Below are 23,572 nucleotides of genomic sequence, written 5' to 3'. Positions count from 1 at the left end.
TATGGGAAAATTCAACAAGCTTATTGTTCTTAGAATGAGTGACTAGCAAAACAGAACCGCCACTGTTCATCCAATTATTGTGAGCTGCTCAATAATTGGGCAGTGCAGTGGAGAAACACACTTTGAATGCCACAAACCCTCTCCCCCACCCAACACAGAAACCTGTTTTCCCTGAATGGATACAACTGAAACAAAAGACTGGGCCAGAAAGCATTACTGAATTTACCTCAAAATGAATACAGGATCCCTTCTCCTTTCTGATCATATAATTGCCAAACTAATCTATTAGTTCTGAGGCATTCAACAGCATGAGCATTATATGTTTCAGTTACATTACATTATTGTCATTTAGCAGACATTCTCATCCAGAGCAACTTACATAGGTTACAGTTTTATCCATTTATACATGTAGATATTTACTGAGGCTATTTTAGTTAAGTATTTTACCTGAGGGTACAACAGTAGTGCCACAGTGGGGAATCAAACCAGACTTAAGGCTATGAGACCTGCTCCTTACCACTACACCACAATACTGCCCCCCTTTAATATAACTTGAAACGTTGACTTCCATAAAGCTGAATGAGGAGCATGTACAAATAAACATTTTCACAAGATGTGAGCATTCATTCATTCAGTAAGAGATAACTGAGTCTGTGATTAAATACCAGCATAGGATTATAAACACAAGTGATAGGAGTCCTGTGGCAGTTTAACTCTGAACAAGAACTTGGCACTTTCTGTGATGATCATTGGTTGTAAAATTAGTCGTTAAATCAGAACCATTATGCCCTTCTGCTTTTATGGCCTGTTAAGAAAGAATAAAACTTTATGCTCATTTCCATGTAGTTGGTTTTAGTCATTCATAAAACACAGAAAGAGCTGTGAGCACTAATCTTTTAATTTTGCATGCATGGGGAATATGCAAATCTTGACTGTTTTCAAAACACTGCACTAAGCAAGGACACCACACACAGTAAGTGGAAGCTAACACACACACACACTCACACACACACACACACACACACACTCACAGGCACACACACAGTTGAAATAACATGAAAATGCCCCACCTGCCATGCCTCAACAGCATTGTGCAAGGTGTGAATGCAAATGTACACTATAAAACTGTACAATAGAAAGGAAAGTAATATGATTTTCTGAAAGAAAAATAAAGAAACAGAATAACCCCATGAATAATAGCAGCTAGCATACTGGGCATAGTGATAGAGCTGGAGCCACGACCAGCAGTGTGTACATATCTAGAGTCCATTCTGTGTAAATACGCCAGATCGAGGGCTTCCTGGCCCCACGACCTGAGGTGGCAAAACATATTCTATGCACATTTATGCAGTATGACCTGTACATAATGTCAGATTTTGCTGAATTGGCTGATACTGTCAAAGGATACACAAGAACTGAGAGTTCGTGAGAGTTCATGTTCCTGCCAGAGCAGGAATATTTAGGAGAATGTATTCCCTAACTCACCAAATGCAACAGCACAGCCCTTGATTGTGTCCTTTCTCCATTATTTCTTCATTTGGCTGGTATTAAGGGTGCAGGGCTCTCCTCCTGCTCTCCTTTTAATTAAAATCTTGGTGATTAAAGGTTTTAGGATATACTGGAGGAGACACAGTCTTAGCCGTAGACTTGTTGTTGGTCATTATCGCGGCAGCATTCTGCAGAGTCAGTTCACAAGCCTGAAGCTGTGTTTACATCCGGGCTGAAGTGTTTTTTTTTTTAATCATGTCTTGGATATCACTAAAAATAAGTTAGTCCAGGGTGCTGTTTTACCATAGGCTAACAATTTCCCTTATTTTGAACAAAATGAAATAATTGCATTCCCCTCAGGCCATTGTTCAAACTTAAAGTAATTTGTCCTTAAATTTGAGTGACAAGATAAAGAGAAGAATTTAGCATAGCATTTATACTGAATCTAGACCTTAATCTTGAGTTTCTGCCGCACACTCGAGGCTTCACGTTTCCGAAGCGAGGGCCGCGCTGTGCGCCCTGTTCGGTGTTTCCATTTGCAAAAGCATCTGCGCGGTTCACTTTCTGCACAGTGCAGTTCACCGCTATTTAAATTCAGCTGAAGCTGATACTGTAAGACGTGACAGAAAGCAATACTCAGCAATGGAAGTGGCAGGGCAGTGTGAGACAAGGCTAAAGTAGCTGTACGTGTCACCCCGGCGCGGGGCTCACACCGGTTCTCTTTGTGTAAGTGTCTGGAGCTGAAGGCGCGGGGGCCCTCCCGCGCGTCAACACCAGGTAACAGCGGCGGGCAGGCGTGGACCCCGGTGGTTCTCCGGCCCGCCGCTGAGGACGCGCGTTAGAGGTTATCAAGCCCCGCGCGCCATCAGCCGTGACAGCCCGCCTGCTCTCATGTGGCAGGGCCGCGTTGACTCGCCCGCCTCGCCAGCTCCGACCTCCCCCCCCCCCCCCCTCCTCGCCCCCCCGGGCCAGCCGCGGCGAGAGGGAGCATCCCAGGGCATGCGCCGGCGGCCGCCACGCGCGGTCGAACAACCTTGGGCCTGCGTCCAAAAAGAGAAGGGAAAGGTGCTTCCCCGGGGCGGTCCGACAGATAGTCAGACGGGGGGCCCGCGAGAACCCCCGCCACACGGCCCTTCGTTTCATGCTCGATTTGTCCCACGCCGCGCTGCTCTCGAAAACGATAACCCGCCGTGTAGCTTTGACACAATTCCCATCAGAAGCGTGTCATGGTTGATCAGCATTTGGCGTGTCATTAAGTTTGCAAATGGGCTCATTATTAATGAATTACAAGTCGTTTGAGGCAGCCAGGACATATTATTACAGCTTCACCGCCCTCACGAGTCAGTAATGCATTATTAAAGCTGGTCATTATCTTTAACATTACTTTAAGACAAAGTAAACATAAGTGGATTTAAAGTAACTGTCTGTTCGCTGAAATAAATTAGGCAAACTTGTACTACACTCTTCCGCACCTTGTGCAATTAGTATCTAAATTCCTCTCAAAAAATGTTTTCACCCCCTCAGTGAATCAATGTTGATTAGCCAATTTAAAGTAATTTGTCTTCTGTCAAATTTTTGCTGAAGTCTATTTTTTCCCCTTATTAGACTTGGCAGCTCCTAGCACTTATACATGCAGTTAAAAGTCAAAGGAATGCAGGTTGACAGCTTGGTCATTTCAGAGTAGAGATTTTTTTTTTTTTCCAGGACGATACTGCAGATAATCAGAAGGGTTATCTATTTCTCTTTCTATTTCTATGCAGCTGCTAGCAAAGTAACATTTTTAACCATGATCACCCACTGGTGTCATTATAGAGTACAGAACAAAGCTTTTTTGAATGTTTGACTGATCTCAGGACAGTGAGAGATGGCACTGTTTTGGTGTAATGGCGGAATGAGGGAATCATGGAGTAGTTTCACATGGAGCCCCCCCGGCATGAAGCATGAACTCCCAGAAGTGTTAGTACAGCCTACTGTGGTATTGTCCTAGATTCTCCATAAATAATGTATAGTAAAATACATTAAAATGCAGCTACCATTATAATAATTACACAAAAAGATGAAGAGGAGTTCCATATTTCACAGCTACGCTTTCATAGTCCACAGTGGCTGATCGGGCTTGTCAGCAGAAATATAGTGCTGACTGGAAACAGTGAAAAGCGTTGGCAGCGGTTGATGTCTGGATGTCATTCGGCCTTCTGCCGGTGGCTGTGACAGTGTGACAGTGGCAGTTTTACCCACCAGTAGCTTCATCCTGATGTGACACATTATCTGCTTCCCAGCATTTGCCTAATGTCCATGCGGGAGTACAGCGACACAGTGACTTCCTTTTTACGAACCAGTGCTGGCCCGGCAGAAAGGCACAGGGGAGGTATAGAACTCGCGCTTATGCTGATAAATATTCTGAACGTATTAATGCTACTATTATGATTTTTTTTTTTTCAAAATCAATTATCTTTCTAGTTGAATTAAGGACCTTCCATCAGCGGCTGATTCCATTTGCACCACAGCTTAGCAGCTGTGGACTTGGATTGCTGTGGCCATTCAAAAAGCATCACCTTCAGAATGACAACAGCAAAACAAGCACCAGGAAAACAAACAGCAGAGCTCAGACACCTGACCTTGGACCCTAAGACGCTGCGCCAATCTAACCCGCCCAGATCAGTATGGAGGCGCAACATATTGTAAGCTCAGCGTCAAAAATCCGTCCTCTCGCCTTGGCATTTCAGGTCAGCAAAGGCTCTTTTCTTCAGGCGAGACGACTCCCCTTCAAGCTGCGAGCTCCCGGCCCCGTCTTTTGCGGCAATCGCAGCGGTTTTCATTTGAGTGAAAATAATTGGAGGAGAAGTGTAATATTGGAGAGCGACCATGAACAGACATTGGAGGATTAGACATGAAATTATGAGAGGGGTGCATAATGGCACCACAGCAGGACTCAGACGCTGGGAGATTTAGTGAGAAGCAAATAAATAAAGCTGAGGGAGAGAGAGGGGGAAAAAAAAAACAGAAGCCTAAATAGGATGAAAGGCGTCGCTCGATACTCTCAGCCTCGCCTCTCCCAGCTTCTTCTGTTAATAAGGGGACGCTACAAAAAGTCAGATGCGTTCAAATATAAATTAGAGAGGAAAGAGAAATCGTGTCAAAATGTGTCCACAATGCCATGAATTTCATAAGCTGTATCAATTATTGCAAATCGCATGTTCTATTGTGTCTCCTGCAAAATGTGTTGTAATTTTTAGAATCTATTGCATAGTGCATGGATTAAGTCATGCTTCCACGTGCACATACACACACATACGCGCGCACATACATGTTTGTGATGCAAATTTTAATTGATGGACAGATGCGCAGCGGCATACAATTGGGTCCCTTGAGACAGGGGTTGCATGATTTTAAGAAAGCTAGCGATGACATTATTCATAAATGAGCCATTTCTTTCCTCTTCCAGTACTAAGTACTCATGGCTTCTGATCAGGATCAATGTTATTTATCAGTGCTATTTAATCTTGTTTGCCCTTGTGGAGCAATTGTGTCTGCAGTAACAAATGGCACATTTAGGTAGTAAACCCTGGAACATCATTTAATGTATACTGAGTGAACTCTGTTTTCTCTGAAAGCATTTCAGTGCATAGTGCTAAAATGACAAGCCAGGGGGATGTTAAGCCATCAGCATGTCAATCATATAGATTAGCTCTCCACTTGATAATTACTAAATTATGAATAGATATTGTAGTTATTGTCTTGCTGCCAATACATTTGTCTGACCGTGAGGCTTTGTGCGCTAGATCGATGTGGATGAATCATTCAGCTAAAACAGTGAAATGACAAATCTTAAGTCTGACACACACACGTGCACACACATGCACATGTGCACACACTCACATATGCATAAATACACACACACACGCAAACACACACACACACAACCACACACACACACACACACATCTGTTTATTTAGCATACTATGGGTATTACGTGTTATAGGGAAGTGCAGTCAGACACACAGGTACTGCTGATCTCAATCGCTCTCCCTTGCCATAGAGCCCCCTGGTGGATGGTTTAGGTACTGCTAAGTACAACTGGGCTGAACCAAACAGGGGAAGTGTGGAGGCTTACAGAGGCAGATTAAGTGTGGCCTACTGTACATCAAAGACCAACAGACTACTGTATAATATGCTTGCTGAAATGATTAAAGCACCATGCTTCAAATAGCAAATGCTGTTCTTGAAGGGGCCAATTGACAGAAAATACCAAGAGTGAAATACCTTCAGAGCAGATATACATATGTCAATGATAGTGTTTGTTACAAAACCTTAGAGTAGACAGACTCCACCATTAACAGATGAAAGACAACAATTTCAGTGTGGATCGGTACAATAAATAATTAAAAGAGGCAGGAACCAATTACTTCGTACTGCCTACTGACACAGTAGTTGTCTCGGTTATTGGGAAGCTGGTTTGGTTTGGATCACTGCGGATGGTGGAAAAGTAATTTGTTTCCCCATGACAAATTAAACTCTTCATTATGGAAGGCTGTACAAGGTTAACAACATAAGGTGGTCTCACCAACTGTGAGTATTATTGTCACTCTACTTGCACCTGGAGTAATAAAGTGATTGTTCCAAGGGAAATAATAACGTCCCTCAGTCTTGTGAGCAATTCATTACAACCTGAATCAAATTTCTATTTTGCCTGATGCCAGTGGACAGTTTATGTTCATGAGGGTTCATAATGGGGTTTTGATGTATTGGAAGAAATGGAAATCCTTCAGGAATTTAAACAGGTTTCAGTCATTTATTAGACGCACAGACCTCTGCGGCATTGGCTCCGCTGCTCTGAGCGTCGGTCTGTTCATTTCTTTTTGTCATTTCTGAGAATCGCCCCTCCGGTGACCTCACATATTAGAATGTATTTGAAATTAGCTTCTGGTTTTCATTATAGCCGAAGCAGCATGCCACTACTTGTATGTATACCATTTATTATAAATAATACATACAATAATAAATGTTTTAATACATTTGAAATTCGCTATGGGTTTTCATCATTTTCTCAACAGTTTCATTACACAGATACAGGTATGCATAGCATTTATTATAATTCATTCACTTATCCAGGGAAAACTTAATGTGGTCCCAGTTACAAAGACATGCTATATATTTGCAGAAACAATTCAGGTAAATACCTTGCTCAAGGGTCTAAGAGCATTGTTCCACCCACCCGGTGGACTGATGACAAGCCTGGGATTGTATTACATGTTTTCTTAGCAGGCACTCTGTAATATAGAGTGACTTACATAGCTTAGATTTTCAAATGTTAGACATTTGTAGAGCTGGATATTTATTGAAACAATTCAGGTAAAGCGATGTGCTGGAGCGCACAGCAGCACCACACCACCTGGGAACTGAACCTGCAACCTTTGTGTTAAAAGCTGGGTTACATGCAGCAATGGCTGCAATGTGATCAATTGCCTCATTTGCAATGTACCATCAGTACTGGACTGTATTGGACAGTATTGGATTTCCTAAAGCCATTACATCACAATTTTTCGAGTGCTTAAAATCAAATAGGAAGTAGACTTCTACATGAATGATTTGCAGTTGTGCATATCTGTCCCAGTCTGATTGATAAGGCAATACCAAGCTGACCTCCTGACCTTTAACTGTCACTTACCTCTGTCCCTTCATCATGTCTGACATCATTTCTGAAAACAGGAAGCCAAAGTCTACTTTTGTAATGTGGTATAGGTCAGAAGACAGTGCTTTGAAAAAAAATTGCATATTCTTACAGTCTGTATTTGTTTAAACAGGGATGTCTCATCAGAGAGGTTTAAACATGAGAATGGCTTGATTATACAAAGAACACTCAGTAGAAACACAAATGGATGACGTCCAAGAAATGCAGAGCTATCCTGATCCGGGGGCTCTGGAACAGACTTTGGAGCATAATTGCTCTCAGCGCGCCTCTTGGGTGTCTTACAGGTACTGTATGTTCCAGTTACTGTGTTGCGTGGCTGTCATAGTGTTGCAAAGTTTCACATTTATCAAATCAGGCCACTGCAGCCCTTGCTTTTTTTTCCCAGAAAACCTAGGAAGTGAGACTGTTTGTCCTTCTTTCAAGATAAACTACATGTAGGTGCCAGATCAACAAGTGATTCTGTTTCGTAGGGGTCAATTACTCAGCTAGACTGGAACATTTTCATTTCGTGATCCAGTAAAATTAAATGGCACTGCAGAGTCCCATTCATTCTCTGGCACATTTTAATACCGGCTTGTAATCAACTGACCAACACAGTTTAATCAGAATTTGCATCAGAGGGCAATCGGAATCATGCTTACACTTAACGTCTCATTGAGCGTCTCCAAATTTAGATCCAATCGCTCAGATAAATGACTAAGATGTCCGATGCAGCTGCGTTCCATTTCTAGTGTGTTGAGAAGTGGGAACATTTGTTTGTCATCTCACCATCCGAGCAATGACAGCATAACGTCCATGTAGGGAAAGAGAAACGTTTATGAAGCCTTTGAAATATAGTCTTCTATATCAGTTTTTCAAATGGAAGCCAGTGACGACACATAGAATATTATTGCTGATGGGCCAAAGTAGGGAATAATCCTACTGAAATCCATCAGGATCACCTTGATGGAATTAAATATTTTGGAGTGCATCCCATCCCATGATATGGGAGGAGCTTCTCTTTAAAAGCTGATGGGAGAAAAAAAAAAAAACTTTCCTCCATGTAACTTGGGTCACACACTGATTGCGGTAGCCCCAGCAGGTTTGCTTCACAGCTCGGAGTCGACGGGTGGGCTATTTTCACCCCATCTCACATTTCTGCCGCCGAGTGGATGGCCAGCCTCCCGCACAATGCCTCGGCGGGGCGAGCAATCAGCGCGCTCCTCATTAATGGGACACGCAGGGGCGCGCGAGTGTGATTCATGCTCCTGTTGCCAGAATGAAAACCCCTAAGTAGGTCAGGCCAGGAAAGGGGGAGAAAAAAAAGCAAAGGGAAAAAAAAACACTCAAACCTCTTTTTAAGTCTACCCCGTGAGAGCGGATTTGGTGACGGGGGGTGTGTGTGTATGTGGAGGTTTGGGGGGGGGGGGGGGGGGGGGGAATAGAGACAGGAAATCTCAGCACTGTGGATCCCGGCCTGCAGAGAGCCGGGCGTCCGCGTGAACTCGCTCGCCGACGCCCCCGGGAGCGCGCCGGCACATGGCCCGGCCAGTCCTGCTGCCTCGTCACCCCGACGCCCTCCGGACACGCCTGCCCTCTTTGCCCTGTCAGAGGACTGGAGAGGAACAGGAGAGTCACGCAGGGCTGGGGGGTGTTACACTTTTCAGCAAACGGCTCTGGAATCCTTTCAGAGTAGCATTTCTCCCATGAACGAATAGAAATGAATGGGGCTCACACCCATTGAGGGGCGCGCGTGCACACACACACACACACACACACACACACACACACACACACACACACACACACACATACACACACACATAAATATACATAAATACACAATAAATTTATTAATACTATACTATAAAACTTGGAAAGTTGAAGAAAGAAGGAACAGAACAAGTAGCAACTAATAATCATAAGACCTACTAATAAGACCTACATCCATATTATATTGCATACTTCTGAGCTTGAGATTGGTAGAGGAAAGTAAAAACATTGACTGGATGCCCCTTTTCCGCATCTGACAATGGAACATGAAGACCAGACACTCAGCTCATGTTTAACTCTTGATTTTATCATCCGTCATGACAACCAGTGCCGGAAATTTACAAGGAAACTGAGTTAAAAGAGTTGGCTTGACTGCTTCATTCAATTACATCTGTGCTTTTGAAAAAGTCAGCAGTGGGGCCTCTGTAGGAGTGAATTTAACCTGACCTTTAGGAAGCACAACATAATCCACATCTAATGAGTGTCAGTCTTCCAGAAGAGAGGGGGATGTAATTACGAATTACGGTAGCCTTTGAAACATGAGGTACAGAGGGTCCCTCTCTGTTATCTTGGCTAATCAACTGGGCAGTATGGTGGTACATCCTTTGTAGTAAGCCCAGGAATGTATTTCCTACAGGGGTCTCCTCGTTAGGGAAAACCTCATCTTATCTATAACAAATGCATTGATGTCACTGACGATTTCCAGTCAGGTATCAACTTAGTTTTATCACAACTGACTTATTTCTGCAAACTTCATTTTTACAGCCACAAATTGTGTTATTTGTACAAATATACTTATTTTAAAACATGCTTTTGTTTTCCAAATGCACACAATACCCCAAGGGTGCTGAACACTGAAGACCACCATTTTCATCAGTAACACTGTAAAAACATACCTGCCTCATGCATTTGCACATACTATTTGCACATTGTTTCTTTCTTTAATCGAATGTTTTTGTCTGCATGTCCTGCATATAGTTCTTTTTAGCCTGCAGAACTTTGAGAGACGGCACGATAAATAATTTAATGAAAAAAATTCACTACACATATTATGGGACCACAGATGAAATAACTGTGAAAAAGTCTTTAAGCTGTGGATGTGCGTGACGGCAAAGATGCAGATTTAAGTGTAAGCTAGACTCCAGACGTTCTGATTTCCCCGGGGACAGCTTTCTACAGCCTTGGTGCATATATAACAAATGTTTCCCCTTCTCTTTTTGATGCTCGGGAACGGTTTGTGAATGCGAATCTCCTCTGATTTCTCCCAGCTCTGTAAGACACACATTTGCATTTCCCGTCTCTCGGAAGGTGAATGGATGATCACATGCCTCGGCCCCACGCATCTGCTTCACCACATCCAGAGCCTGGGTCTGTCATGTTGTCCTTGTTCACTGCCGTGGCTAATCGAGCCAGGGCTGGTCAGTGTTTACCCAGCATGTGTTACAAATAATGTATTTGTAATAATCTGACACCAAGGATGTGCTTCATCTTTAATGTTGAGCAAATAACAATAATTAAATGTGTTAATTTAAAATTACTATTTGTACTCAACTTTCATTTCTCTCACTGACAAGCTAAAAACGTGATTGGTAAGAAAGGATGACAGAAACATAGGTCTCTCTTTCAAGTGCTACTCAGAAGTAAGGACAAAGTTCTTTGTAGCTAGATTGAATGCTGGTATAGATTCTTTCCATATGTACCATAAGGTAATGGAAGTGTAGATGTGAGATGGGTACAGTAAACTACCCTCACCTTGTCAGCTAAATCAGGGGAGGGTTACCCCATCCCATTAGCATGAATTAAACATAAAACAGCACTGCAATATTGTTTTTTTTTCAGTTCCATTGGGTGGCATTACAGAGACGTTGTAATGACCTGATAATGAGATGAATGGATGGAATTTATTGGCATGAAATTGAAGGGGCTGGTCTCAGTCTTTTGTAGAAAGAGTGCAGTGAATGGGGCTGGGTCTTATCAAAAGGCTTTTCATTACATGAGCTTATCTGAGCTACTGCATATCATCATGCTGTCTCAGGACAAAGCTCTGTATTAACATCTCATTGTAATTCTGTCAGGTGACAACCAACAATTTTGTATAATGGATTGAAGTTAATGCTTTTGGATCAACCATAAAATAACAGCACTCCATTTACAACTTGTTTTCCACTGTGTGTTTATGGCATAGAATATCTGTCTGTCTGTCCATCATTGCTTTCATCTGTCTCTCTGAGAATTTTTAGAACATTTTTGAGAAGAATAGCCTGCCAGAGCTTCTCCTGTGTTGATCTCCCATTGCCATGGCGACAAGACTCAAGATCGAGGAGGGAAGTCAGATTTTAGGGAGAACATTTATGAACTAGTTTTTGGATTCCCTGCAGAACAAATTTTCTTTCTTGTAAATCCTACTGGTCTTCAGACGAATGCATCTGCCGTCTCCCCTCTCCCCTATGCTTTTTATTTTCCTCAAAGCATTTACTTTTTTCCCCACAGTTTATATATATATATATATATATATATATATATATATATATGTATCTCCAAATATCAATTACACAGTGATAAGATCAAGTATGCTAATATATGCCATTACAAGCACAAAATAGGGAAGTTACCAATCATGTCTGTATTTCTCTGTTATTTATATAAGGCACAGAGGTAATGCAAATTCATCTTCTTGATAGGACTACCTACTTTTTATGCTAATATAGACCTACATATCTCTATGCTCCAGAAAGCAACATGTCCACCCTTCATGTATTATGCAATTTAAGTGTGACTCTATATAAGGTATTCAAATTAGTTATGAAACACTTTATTTATGGAAATGGCATTAAAGGAAGAGTCCAATGGAGGGTTCCAGTTGAAAATGTTTGGCAGTAAATTTCAAAATGCTTATACCCGTGATTGAGAGGCAGGTCTTGAAGCTTCTTACACGCTCAAGAACCTCCTGGTGGTGTATCGTCATATCTCCAGCTCCCAGTCTGTAGCAGCTGAATGGAAAACGTTAAGTCTCACAACAGAATTACCTTTTTCTGCAGTCTTATCGCTAGAAGACATGGACATGTTTGTAGCTTTACTTCCCCTGAGTATACAAGATGTTGTATTTAACATAGCTTGTCCAATGTGAACAATTTTTCACAGAAATAAATAAATAAATAAAATAAAATAAGACAAATCCCTTGTCAAATTTTTAAACCCAGTTCCCATCCGAGCAGCAGGCAGTTTGGCTGACTGGCTGTATGTTGTCACTGCATGTGTAATTTAAATGTAGCCCTGCACAAAAGAATATAGAAAGCAGTCAGCATCGGAATTAATGTAAGTAGTGACCAGGGCACAATGTTTTCCAACTACCTGCATGCAGCCAATAACACTCTTGCACAAAGCCAAAAATATCTTATCGTTAAGTGTGTAGTGTTGTCACTGTAATATTGTAGGGGGACCTCTGAACTGCATCTGCTTGTTTTCAGCACAGCAATATGTTTAATTAACAGGGTGGCGGACTGTTTGATGACTGTGTTTTTTTCTTTCATTGTGTGTGTCATTTTGCTATGCCTAGCATGCTTTACTGTGCTGATATTACTCTGAAGGACACCAGTAATTGAGCCCTAGAGTTCCTCAATGCCTAAGTAAGGAATCCCATTTTAAATGCTGTATAAGTAAACGTGCAGAAGAAATTTGAATGTGCAGAATGCATCCATTGACTGAACTATATTAGTGGAAGAGACATAAAAAGACTCTTTAAACTGTACATTTATATGGTCAAGACACATTCTCTGCTTCTTACATAGTTGTCTCCCATTAGAACATTTGAACATTTAATTAAACAAGCTGCTGTTTCACTTGAAACGTTGATTTTTTGCAGACATTACATTGGTACAGGCTATTTTGGGTTTAACTGAATATCTAGCACAGTGAAAGGGAGCATGTGTGGGCTTGTAAACACTTGAAGAGTTAAAACGGTGCAAGAACAAAGGCAAACCACATGTAATCGTAGAGATGGCCATCTCACACGAATCTTCACGGGCACACTCCTCACCGTCTCCTTTCAATACAAGTGTCTGTTTGAAATATAAATGACAAAATCATGCATGCTTTGAGCGCTCTGTGATAAACCAGCCTCCCCTTTGATTCAATTAGGCCAGTCCAGGCCAGTCTCTCACACTGTGGTTTCTGTATCAAGGGTCGCCTATTAATTCTCCTGCAGACTGGTCCCAGCTGTCTGCAGATTGAAGCCCTCTAGAAAAAAAAAACTGTCTGACCACTGGAGAAGGGTCAACATGCAATGTCATCAATCAGGGAAAAAAAAAAAAACTGTAGGCGTTCCACCCATTCCCAACTTGTGTGTTTCAAGGTGCTGGATTACAAGTGAGAATGTTGCTGGAGCCACTTCCTCCAAAGGGCAATTAAGATAATATTCCCACTATGGAAAGTGAATGCACATAGCTGTATCACATAAGGATAAAAAAAGCAACACCTATTGGACGATAACGAGGATGGATGATGCACTGACAATTCAATCATGAAAGACTAAAATGAGGCAAAATTAGATCAAGTCAATTGATTACAATGAGTAGGTTGAAATATATCCATTAAGATCATGGAAAGTACAGTATGTTTCAATGACTGGGAGATAATCATGAAAGGGCACTTATGAAAATCATGTGAAGGGCGTCGGGGTGACGAGGCAGCAGGACTGGCCGGGCCATGTGCCGGCGCGCTCCCGGGGGCGTCGGCGATCGAGTTCACGCGGACGCCCGGCTCTCTGCAGGCCGGGATCCACAGTGCTGAGATTTCCTGTCTCTCTCCCCCCCCAAACCTCCACACACACACCCCCCGTCACCAAATCCGCTCTCACGGGGTGTTCACTTTGTACGTGCAACTAAAGACGCTCCCTGTGTTTTGATTTTTCAAATTCTTTTCAATTTCTTTTTCAAATTTTTTTCCCAGAAAGAAACACGTTGTTTTCAATCTTGAAATAGATGGACATTTTAAATGGCCATTTTTCAGGGAGCAGCCCTGGATGCAATTGAAGTTGCTGCTGTGCTTTTTTTGATACAGGGTTGCTTTTGTCATTAAATAGTTTAGGTAACCAAAGAGGTTCTGTGAAATGCAGGGACTGTGAAATAAAAAAATGTTGTGCACCTTGGCTGCAAAAGATGAATCAAATGTACTACACTGGATTAACAATCTCTCTTATTATCAGGCTTCAGTTAGAGATGCATATTATTTACTGATTTTTTTTTTTCAGAGAACAGGACTGTCTTTGTTGTACTATTATGTTTAGTGAGTTTTGGAAAGTTCCAGACCTTTAGAAATATGTGATGTTTGCAAAGGAATGTGAGGTTCTTTGGGATGTGAGAATACTTTAATTATATCCAAATCTGATATCTGAATATAGCTATTTATTCCCAACGTACCACTTTGCACATAGCTACACTTTTTCAGGGCATACATTTAAATTGCAAACGACGTCTGTGTACAGACTGTATACCAATACAAATCAAGGATGTGTTATTGCTTATACAACCAACAGTAGTCCATTTTTTCATGTTTTTTTTTTTTCTAAATAGAGTTATTTCTGAAAGGGGAATTCCACAGGCGTATAGAGTTGCCTACCGATAGATTTTATATTTGCTAACGGTGCTTAATCAATCTCCAGGAATGCAGTCATTCCATTCCTTTATTTAGATTCCGAGCAGTAATCTCAGTGGGCCCTTGCAAATGGAAACATTCCTATAATTCCATTTGCTTCAGAGACCTACCAAAAAAAAAAAAATAAATAAATAAAAAAGGTAGCGGTAGCCACGTTACTATGCTCCGCTCTGTTCTGGCTCACCTTGCGTGTGCACCTTTGGTTCCAGACAGCAAGTCTTCTTCTTCTATGGCGGAAGGATGTGAAGTTTTAGTGCATGGTATCGCTGGGGAAATATAAATTCAATGTATATTGCATTACAGTTTCTTAGCTCTGCATTAGAGGGTAATCGGAATCCCAGAGGAGTGGAGGAGATCCACTCGGTGGTTTTAATAGCAGGAAACAGCTACCTTCAGAAGGTAGAGAGGGAGTCTGGGTAGGTCTAATGAAAGTCCCCAGGGAAAAGATTTTATTTTCCATTAAGAACATCATCACTGTCCCAGCCAGTAAATACTGTTGAGCTGCGATTGGAGGACTCACGATATAAAGTGACTTCTAATGGAGCACTTTATGTTATTTAAATCCACTGTAAGCGAGCATCCATCCCCTTTGGTAGTATGGGGTCTAATGAGTTAATCCTATGGATGAAGATATAAATGCCTTTATTGGAAGAACCGGCATTATCTGAACCTTTTTGGGCATGTCAGTTTAAAGAGTATCACACATGCTTGGCTTTTATGGTTATCTCCCAGTATCTATTGGAAGGATGGAAGGTAACAAGCTGACAGTTTAGACATTCCTGAATAGAATTTCTGAATAGAATATGCCTTAGAATGTGCTTTGGACCTTTTACCAGATTTGACAGTGTGTAGTGCTTCTGTTTTCTGTGTCCTCAAAGTTCAAGAAGATTACTGTTGATGAGAGAACTAAATCACTTGTTAGGTTTAACAATTTATCCCTGCAGCTGGGTAAATGGAAGTAGACTCCAGGAACCAGGTTCAGTTTTGTTCTTCCTCTGGAAAATATTTTTTGTAGTGTACTTTTCAGAGTGTGTGTGTGTGTGTGTTTGTGTTGTTACTGTAAGTGTTTTTGTGTGTCCATTTGTATTGGACAAATGCACACACACACACACACACACACACACACACACGCACACACACACTTGTACTTGCATGGGTGCTTGTGTGTGTGTGTGTGTGTGTGTGTGTGTGTGCACTCAGATACAAATGGACACACAAAAACACTTATAGTAACAAACACACTATGTACGCATATGTGTTGCTGTCCTTATGTGTACATGCATGTGTATGTTCGTATCGGTGTATGTGCATGTATGTGTGAGTCTGCATGCTTGTGTGTGTGTGCACTTTCATGCTTGCATTTTTGTGTGCTTGTGAATGTGTGAGTGGGTGTGTGTTCCTGGTTAGATATTCATGAGATGCTTATCAGAAAATGTAAGGAAGCAAAACCACTAGTAGTTGGAGTTTTAGGTTAAAATCCACTATTGATGCATAAATTGATGCAATCAGGCCAGAAAACATTACATGGTAGACGATTCCCCTTCTCTGAATGGTTTGAAACTGCTCTCATTTTTGTTTCTTTAACACAGCACTTGCAATTACAGTGAGAAAGTTATGTGTTCGGTCAATACATGAACATCACAATACCTTTCTATAGTCATTCAATACACAAGTGTATGTTTGTACAGTAATATATACAGTTTTGGTTAAGGTCATGCAATATTTGAACTGTTTAAGGCAACTGTGAAAATTTTGGCAATCATTATCTAATTTTCAAACTATTTCCATAAACATTTAGTCATGCCATTAGCCAACTGTGACCAAGAGCCTGCAGCTGTGGAAGAGTTTCAGGCTTTTTCCTGCCAGGGTGCAGTGTATGTGTATTGGCCAGGGTCGCTACTGTGTCAGTGCCTCCTAGTGATTTCTAGTGACTTGCCAGGTGCCTATCAGTTAGTAAGCCGCTTTTAGTCTGAGACGTGCCAATACAGCAACCCTCCAATCAGCGCAATCTTCTGTAGTGCCCTGTGAGGATTGCACTGTGATAAAGAATGATTGATTTGTATCGGGGGAGTGAACACAGTTTGCCCGAGCGGCACCGTGGGCGTGGCACCACACCGGCGAGTTGAGCGGGAGCTCAGGTCGGCAATACTGAAGTCGAGGTGAAAAGGGGCAAGCAAAACAAATAAACTACCCTGGCCCCAGACACGCTCAGAGTGTTCTATTCAGCGTCTCTCTTGCTCCGAGACCGCATGAGGTCAGACAGCTCTAAATATATCACACCCTTTTTCCAGGGGGAGTTGTCTTCTTTGCGGAGTGCAGAATCTCCCAACCAAACAATTCATTTCCCTGCTAATGTTTAGACCAACCAAAGAAAATGAAATGCATTGGGCAGAGTTAAACATGTCATTTGCGCATAGCTCAAAACTCGGTAATGAGGGGGCGCTGGGAACACAATGTACAGGCACACCATTTGTAGATTGTTAGTGAAGAGAATAGTGCGCTTACCTCCTTGCATATTGTGCATCAGTCTCCCTCTACATTGTTTGAATGAAGGAGCGATGCAGTCAATCACAAGACACATTTGTGATGCTATGATTTTTTTTTTTCCAGTTTTGTCCTCCCATAATTAAGAAGACAGCCGCTACGTTCAACAGTCAGCATTGTTAACCGAAAATGTGAGCAACCTCCGCTGTAATGACTGGAGGAAATGCGTATGTTTGCAAGAGAAAATAAATGGCAGACGGAGTATTAGCCAATTAGAAAGTTTTGGGCAGTGCGGACATTTTAAGCAGGCGATCGGAACCGAGCTGTCAGAATTGCAAAGCAGGTCGGAACATCAAGCAACCGACCAAGAGAGGAGGGAAATAAAACAATCTGTATTCATTGGTGCCATACCAGCTGTGGCGCATTTATTTAGTGCTAAATATACAAAAGCTGACAGGTATTCCCCCCTCCCCTATCCACAGTCTTTAGGACTGCGAGACACCAGAATTATCATGGGACCTCCGGCAAGTTTGATTTAGTCCATTCGCGTCACAGGCTTCTGAAGGGACCAGAGCTTAAGAGACGCTTTCAAGAAAATAAGATGCATTTGCCATTGCCTTGTGGGGGCCTCAGAGCCTTATCGCGCCTGCTGTAAGATTAGAAATGTGCGGATATACATTATTTACGTATTTACCACAGAGCCTGATCGCTTGGGCTCCCGAGCTTAGGCAGCCTCCACAAACTCAACCGAATAAACACTGGGCCACTTCTGGAAAAGTGTCCGCATTTTCATAAAACGCTGAGACACAGCAGTGCCAAAGGCGATAGACAAGTAACACAAATGATCTCAGTCAATTAAAATGTGTAAATGTCAGAGAGGTTTCTCAGACAAGCTGGCAGATCTGAAACACTATTCTGCCATGGCGGGGTGCGAAACGAATTTTCTTCCTGGTTTTCTAATTAATACCCTCATGTTTTGTCCTCTCCAAGGTTCAGAAAATAGTTACATAACAAAGAAACTAAATCATATGATTATTCTTAGTGAGGTTCACAAAAACCATTGCATTATAATATATATATATATATATATATATATATATATATATATATATATATATATATATATGTATATATATCATGACAATAATAGTAATAATAATAATATAATCTGACTGGTGATTTAGTTTAAAAATCCACTTGCGTGATCTGAGCTGTGGTGAAAAACGTATTATAAACAAATATAGTTAATAATTATTGTGTAAACATGTTTTTCAAAGGGTGAACATCATAGCTCTTAAAGTAAATGCCCCCACTTGGAAGAAACTGGTCCATTTGTCAGACATAATGAGACATGGGAAAATGTGACTTTGGTGGAGAGGACCCACAGGAGATCATCCAGACAGCAGGAACATGCGTAAAAATGAAGGTTGGAAGGTCTGCCCTGGAACAAACTGTGCCAAAACAAGTCTTAGGAAAGATCACCATTCCTCACATTGTCAAAAAGAGTGTACAGTGATAAATTAAATAAATAAATGGAAATGTGTTCACACGCCTAATTCTAAGATCTAAACTAAACTCTTCATCACCTCATCAGCAGTTTGAGACTCCTACTGGGGTGATGCTGGGTGGAAGTGGTGGCTACAGACAGAATGTTCTATCCAGGAGCTTACAGGAGCTGATCTGATTCTCAGGTGGAGCACTGCTGTCGTACCCTTAAGCATGGCACTTAACCTGAATTACTTAATAAAATGCCCTGCAGGATTAACAGATAATATGTGGAATATAATATACAGTATATAAATATGTATTATACCTTCCTGTCTTCATTTAATTTCTTAATTCAAGTAACAGTAAAGGATAAAACAGCTCTGGTAAATGACACGAGAAGACATTTTACAAAAGTACGTTGCATGATGAAAAGTGCTTTGTAACTCAGGCATATTCATCAAAGGTTAGAAAGAAACCTTTTTTTCCCTTTATCCCTTTATCCTCACAGAGCACATTCTCAAGAATAGTTCATAATACACTGTCACATGCTGTGACTCCTTATGTAAACAGGTTTGTAAATCAGACAGTGCCACAGGAGCAGACGCTGCTACTGCGGAGGTCTGTGTGAATAGGCTGCACACAGCACTGATGAAAGGCAAGAGAGCAAAGGCACAGACAAAAACAGGCTGAAGGTTTTAAGGTTAAATCAGCTGCCTGTTTTAACACAATGGCATCCCGCCACTTCCATGTACCTGAAGGATGCGCTATTATTGGAGGTGTGTGTCAGAACGCCGGAACTCTAAATGCACCATTATGACACACTGTTCGGCAGTCACAAAATATCACAGGGAGTCACAGGGAAAGCTGTGAAAGCATTACATGAATTACAAACACGTGAGGATTTCCAATGCATTTGAGAGTCAATGTATAAGTTAAAGGGCACCTTGGGCTGCTCTTTGAAAAAAAAAAGTTTATCTTCATATCATCATTCAACAAGCATATCTAAATGGAACTTGACATCAATTTATAATGTTCTGGAAAAAGTCAGTAATTGACCTATTTGAAAATGAACCCCAGGGGAAGTGTTCATTTGGATGTGCTAAGTGCATAAAGTCAGTGGACCTTACATTGTTTATTTACATGAGTCTGTCCAACTAAACACTGTCTGTGGACTTTATTTTCTTGTATAATGATCCAAGGGGATTTTTTTTCCACATTTATGTAGATTCATTTGGCAGAAACTTTTATCTAAAGTGATCTTTCAGTATCAGTTAAATATATCTGTTACAGCTTGAAAACATAATGATAACACTGAAGGAAAATTCTAAGAGTTGAATTTATTTCAAACTAGATAGATCACACGTTCACAAAAATCTATGCTTTTTGTCAGCCTTGGGGCTGCTGATGGAGAAGTGATACATGCCTGCAGATGCTATTGTCACTTATGCTGAAGACCTGTCCTGTATTGGATGGTGCTTTGTTATTCTCACATGTGTCATATATGAGAACAAAGCAGCTTATAAACATAGGCAAAATCTGCTCAGAATAAATATCAGTCAGATAAACATTCATTGAATTGCTCAGATAATAAACAGGCATTAAAAAGACACTTTGGCTTAATGTCAATTTCACTTGTACTGGATGATTTTTAAAAGACCATGATCTTTCATAGGCTACTTTTAAAGAAGCTGATTTTGTACTGGCTGCGGTTGAAGGAAGTTGCTTGTAATGGCTGTTTTTTTTTAAGTGCGGCTGATCTTGAGTTGGCTGTTCTTTTTAAGGATGCCAATCTTGTATTGGCTATTTTTTAAAGGATGCCGATCTTTTATTGGCTGTTTTTAAAAGTGGCTGATCTCGTACCGGCTGTTTTGAAAAGAGATTGATCTTGTATTAATTGCTTTTAAACCAGGCTGAGCGTGTACTTGTTGTATTTAAAAGAAACCACTGTTCTGCTCATCGGTAAATGCATTGCTGTCTCAGTGTTACATTCCATCTCCATTCACAAGGTGGCCATTCGCTGCCAGTGCTGCCCTCTGAGATGCCAATCCTGTCAAAAGCCTGTCAAGGATAGGACATACAGTATCTTCCATAACAAATGTATACCTCTAACTACCTAATCAACTACAGTTACAAAACAGTCTTTCCACTCATAGTTCAGTTTATTGTCCATATATCTTTCAATGTGACTCTTTCAGTTAGTGAGTTTTATTACCTAATGCACTTTGAATTGAAATTGATACCAACTCATTCAGCTTACTCTAATCACACTCACTCCACTCCACAAAAGGTTTTTCAAAAGAATGGCACATCCTGTTAGACATACATTCTGGTGCCCTATAAAGTAAACACCTTAAACCCTGTTTAACATGCCTCCAATTAATTTATCTGGCAACAATCAGTATAACTGGACTGCATCTGTATTTCTGTAATATCTGTAGTATCGCAGGAGGTACAGTACAGTGTGATTTAGCTGTCCATGGTGCTGAAATGTTGGTGTTGCAGATAAATACAATGCAAAGCAGACTAGTTACCAATGATGAAAACACAATGAAAATGGGATTTAGAACATGGAAAATAATTGACTCCAAATAACAAACACCTGCTCACACACAATGTAAATTACTATGGTGGATCACTCTTCAGCTCACCCAGTTCTTCCTGGAAAATAAATAACTAAAATCATGCGCTTTCTGTTTACATTATTTATAATGATGTCAGATTCATGAGGCTATTAAACGGAACATATTTGAAAGTTAGAGTTGGCTGGATTGTTGTTATTCTGGTAGGCGCAGACTATCACTGCCCTATAAATCATGCAACACTATTCTTAAGAGCCAAGTTTACCGCAGACTGTATAGTGTAGGTGGGCTAAAGGTGAATAGCATGTTTCAGTGATACACTTCAGTGAGACTTTTTAAAGGTTTAACTAGACCTTGGAAATTAAGGGCATGTATGCACTAGGGAGGCCGAGATCCCCCGAGACCTCGGCCTTAAATGAAAGCTAGACCCTGCTCATTCTACTGGAAATAAATCTAACCTTACCATTTCAACATTTCAAAACTTCTCTTTCCCTTCAGTCCTGTCTCCTCTGTTTGCTGTAACTCCTTGTTTGTCAAATACAGAAGTTCAGAACTGTAGCATTTTCAGATTTTTAAACTTTATATAAATATATGTCCCTCCACTCCATGGTGGTAGTCTTTCAAAACTGTGCGCCTTCAGGGAAAAATCTGTGGGGACATCTTTGTTTCAAAATGACAGTAAAGAAACGGAAATAAAAAATATTCAAAGGTCTTTACACAACAGACAGAATCATTATTTCAATGTTAAGGAGATATTGTTCACAGCTGGTTATACATGCCTTATGGGGACACAATTGCGGATGTGCATGTAGCCATAAGAGATAATGGACTGATGTGTCACCATTGCCAAGCGAATCCCTGGTGCTGGGATAATCAGTATTTATGACATTATACATTACAATATTAGATTAAATATCGAATGTATGTGTGTGCACATACTGTTATGTTGTTCTTTACATATTTATAATTTCAGTGTTTGCATTGGTGATAATTAAGTCCAAATCTTTAATGATTAGACATATGAACCCTTATACTGTGTTTGTGGAAATATAATTTAGAAATGTGAAGTCAGTAGTTAAAGAAAACCTTCTCAAGTAGACGTGTGTACAGTGGCCTCACCTAAAGCCCTGCAATCCGACTTCAACCTGACGGGACCTGGTTCAAACCTATAACTGCACATGGGTTTGGTTTGGGTCGGGCTCAGAATTTCTGGAAATAATATTTTGAATCTACTGCTGTCTAAAATCAGGACCAAAATCTCATTTTGAATGAATGAATTATACTCAAAGGTCATTGGTCAGGTCAGGCGTGGGTTTCAGTTTCAGGCCCCCCAGCCACATATAAAACTGTGTGGGAGCAAGTCTTTCAACCAGAAGTGACTTATCACTGACCTATCAAAAGATCTCTGATTACTGTAACCTGAGGATAAAGGTTCAAATCATCAAAGCATACCTAGGACACAGAGTGTCAGTCTCAGCTCAAATATGAAATGCCATGTCTTCAATCACACTCTGACATCCTTAGATGGAACACATGATAAGTCTACAGTATGCCTCACTTGTTTGCTAAGGCTAATGTTTGGAATACGCCTTGATTCTACTTGGGAAATTTCATCAAAACCAGTTACAGAAACCGGTTCCCATAACTAGAGCCTTTACAAAGCTGTAATAATGTCACACATGTTTATACAGAATGATACCATTAGCCAAAGACCCCCAGGACCATGCACTTCATTCAGCGGTGATAATGGGGTTGAGATCTGAAGGAGAGGAGTGCTCAGAGCAGACTGATAGCACATAGCCTGCAGCTCTGTGTCACGGCAGAATCATCTGCTCTCATTGGGAGGATCAGAGAGGAACAGATGGCACCACTTTGATGGAACAACCTACAAGGGTCTGCAGACCTTGACACTCCAGTCTTAAGCACAGTCTGTTCAGAGAGCTTCGGCAAGGAGCTGTGGTTCTGGGAAAGGCTGCATGGAAAGTTCTATGTCACTTCCAATCCCATGCTTCCACAGGGAAGATGTGTCGCAGCTATCTGTACACTATGAATCATGCTCGTTATCACCAAATCCGTGGAAGCACTCTAATCATTTCACTTCTAATCAGCCCCAGCGCCATCTCCACACGTAAATGAAAAAGGTATGAAATGAATTGTGCAAATGAGTTTTTTTTTCTTTCTTTTTTTTCACCAGTCTAAAGCATCCAAAGATGTAGTTTAATTGCATATAGGTGTTGATTAGTGTTAGTGATAGCAGGGACAGCTGTAGTCAAGCTAGTGTGTAATGTCATTGGGGAAATTGTTGTTAAATTTAATATTGGGTGCATGGTGCAGTTTGCATATGTACTTTATAATTTTAGTGATCAATCAATCATTTTATTTGGTGTAAAATCACTGGTTTCTGCCACCTGGTCTCTGGCAGGGGAGACACATTTA

This window comes from Megalops cyprinoides, chromosome 22, assembly GCF_013368585.1.
Source record: "Megalops cyprinoides isolate fMegCyp1 chromosome 22, fMegCyp1.pri, whole genome shotgun sequence".
Taxonomy (NCBI): domain Eukaryota; kingdom Metazoa; phylum Chordata; class Actinopteri; order Elopiformes; family Megalopidae; genus Megalops; species Megalops cyprinoides.
Note: the sequence above shows the minus strand (reverse complement) of the source record.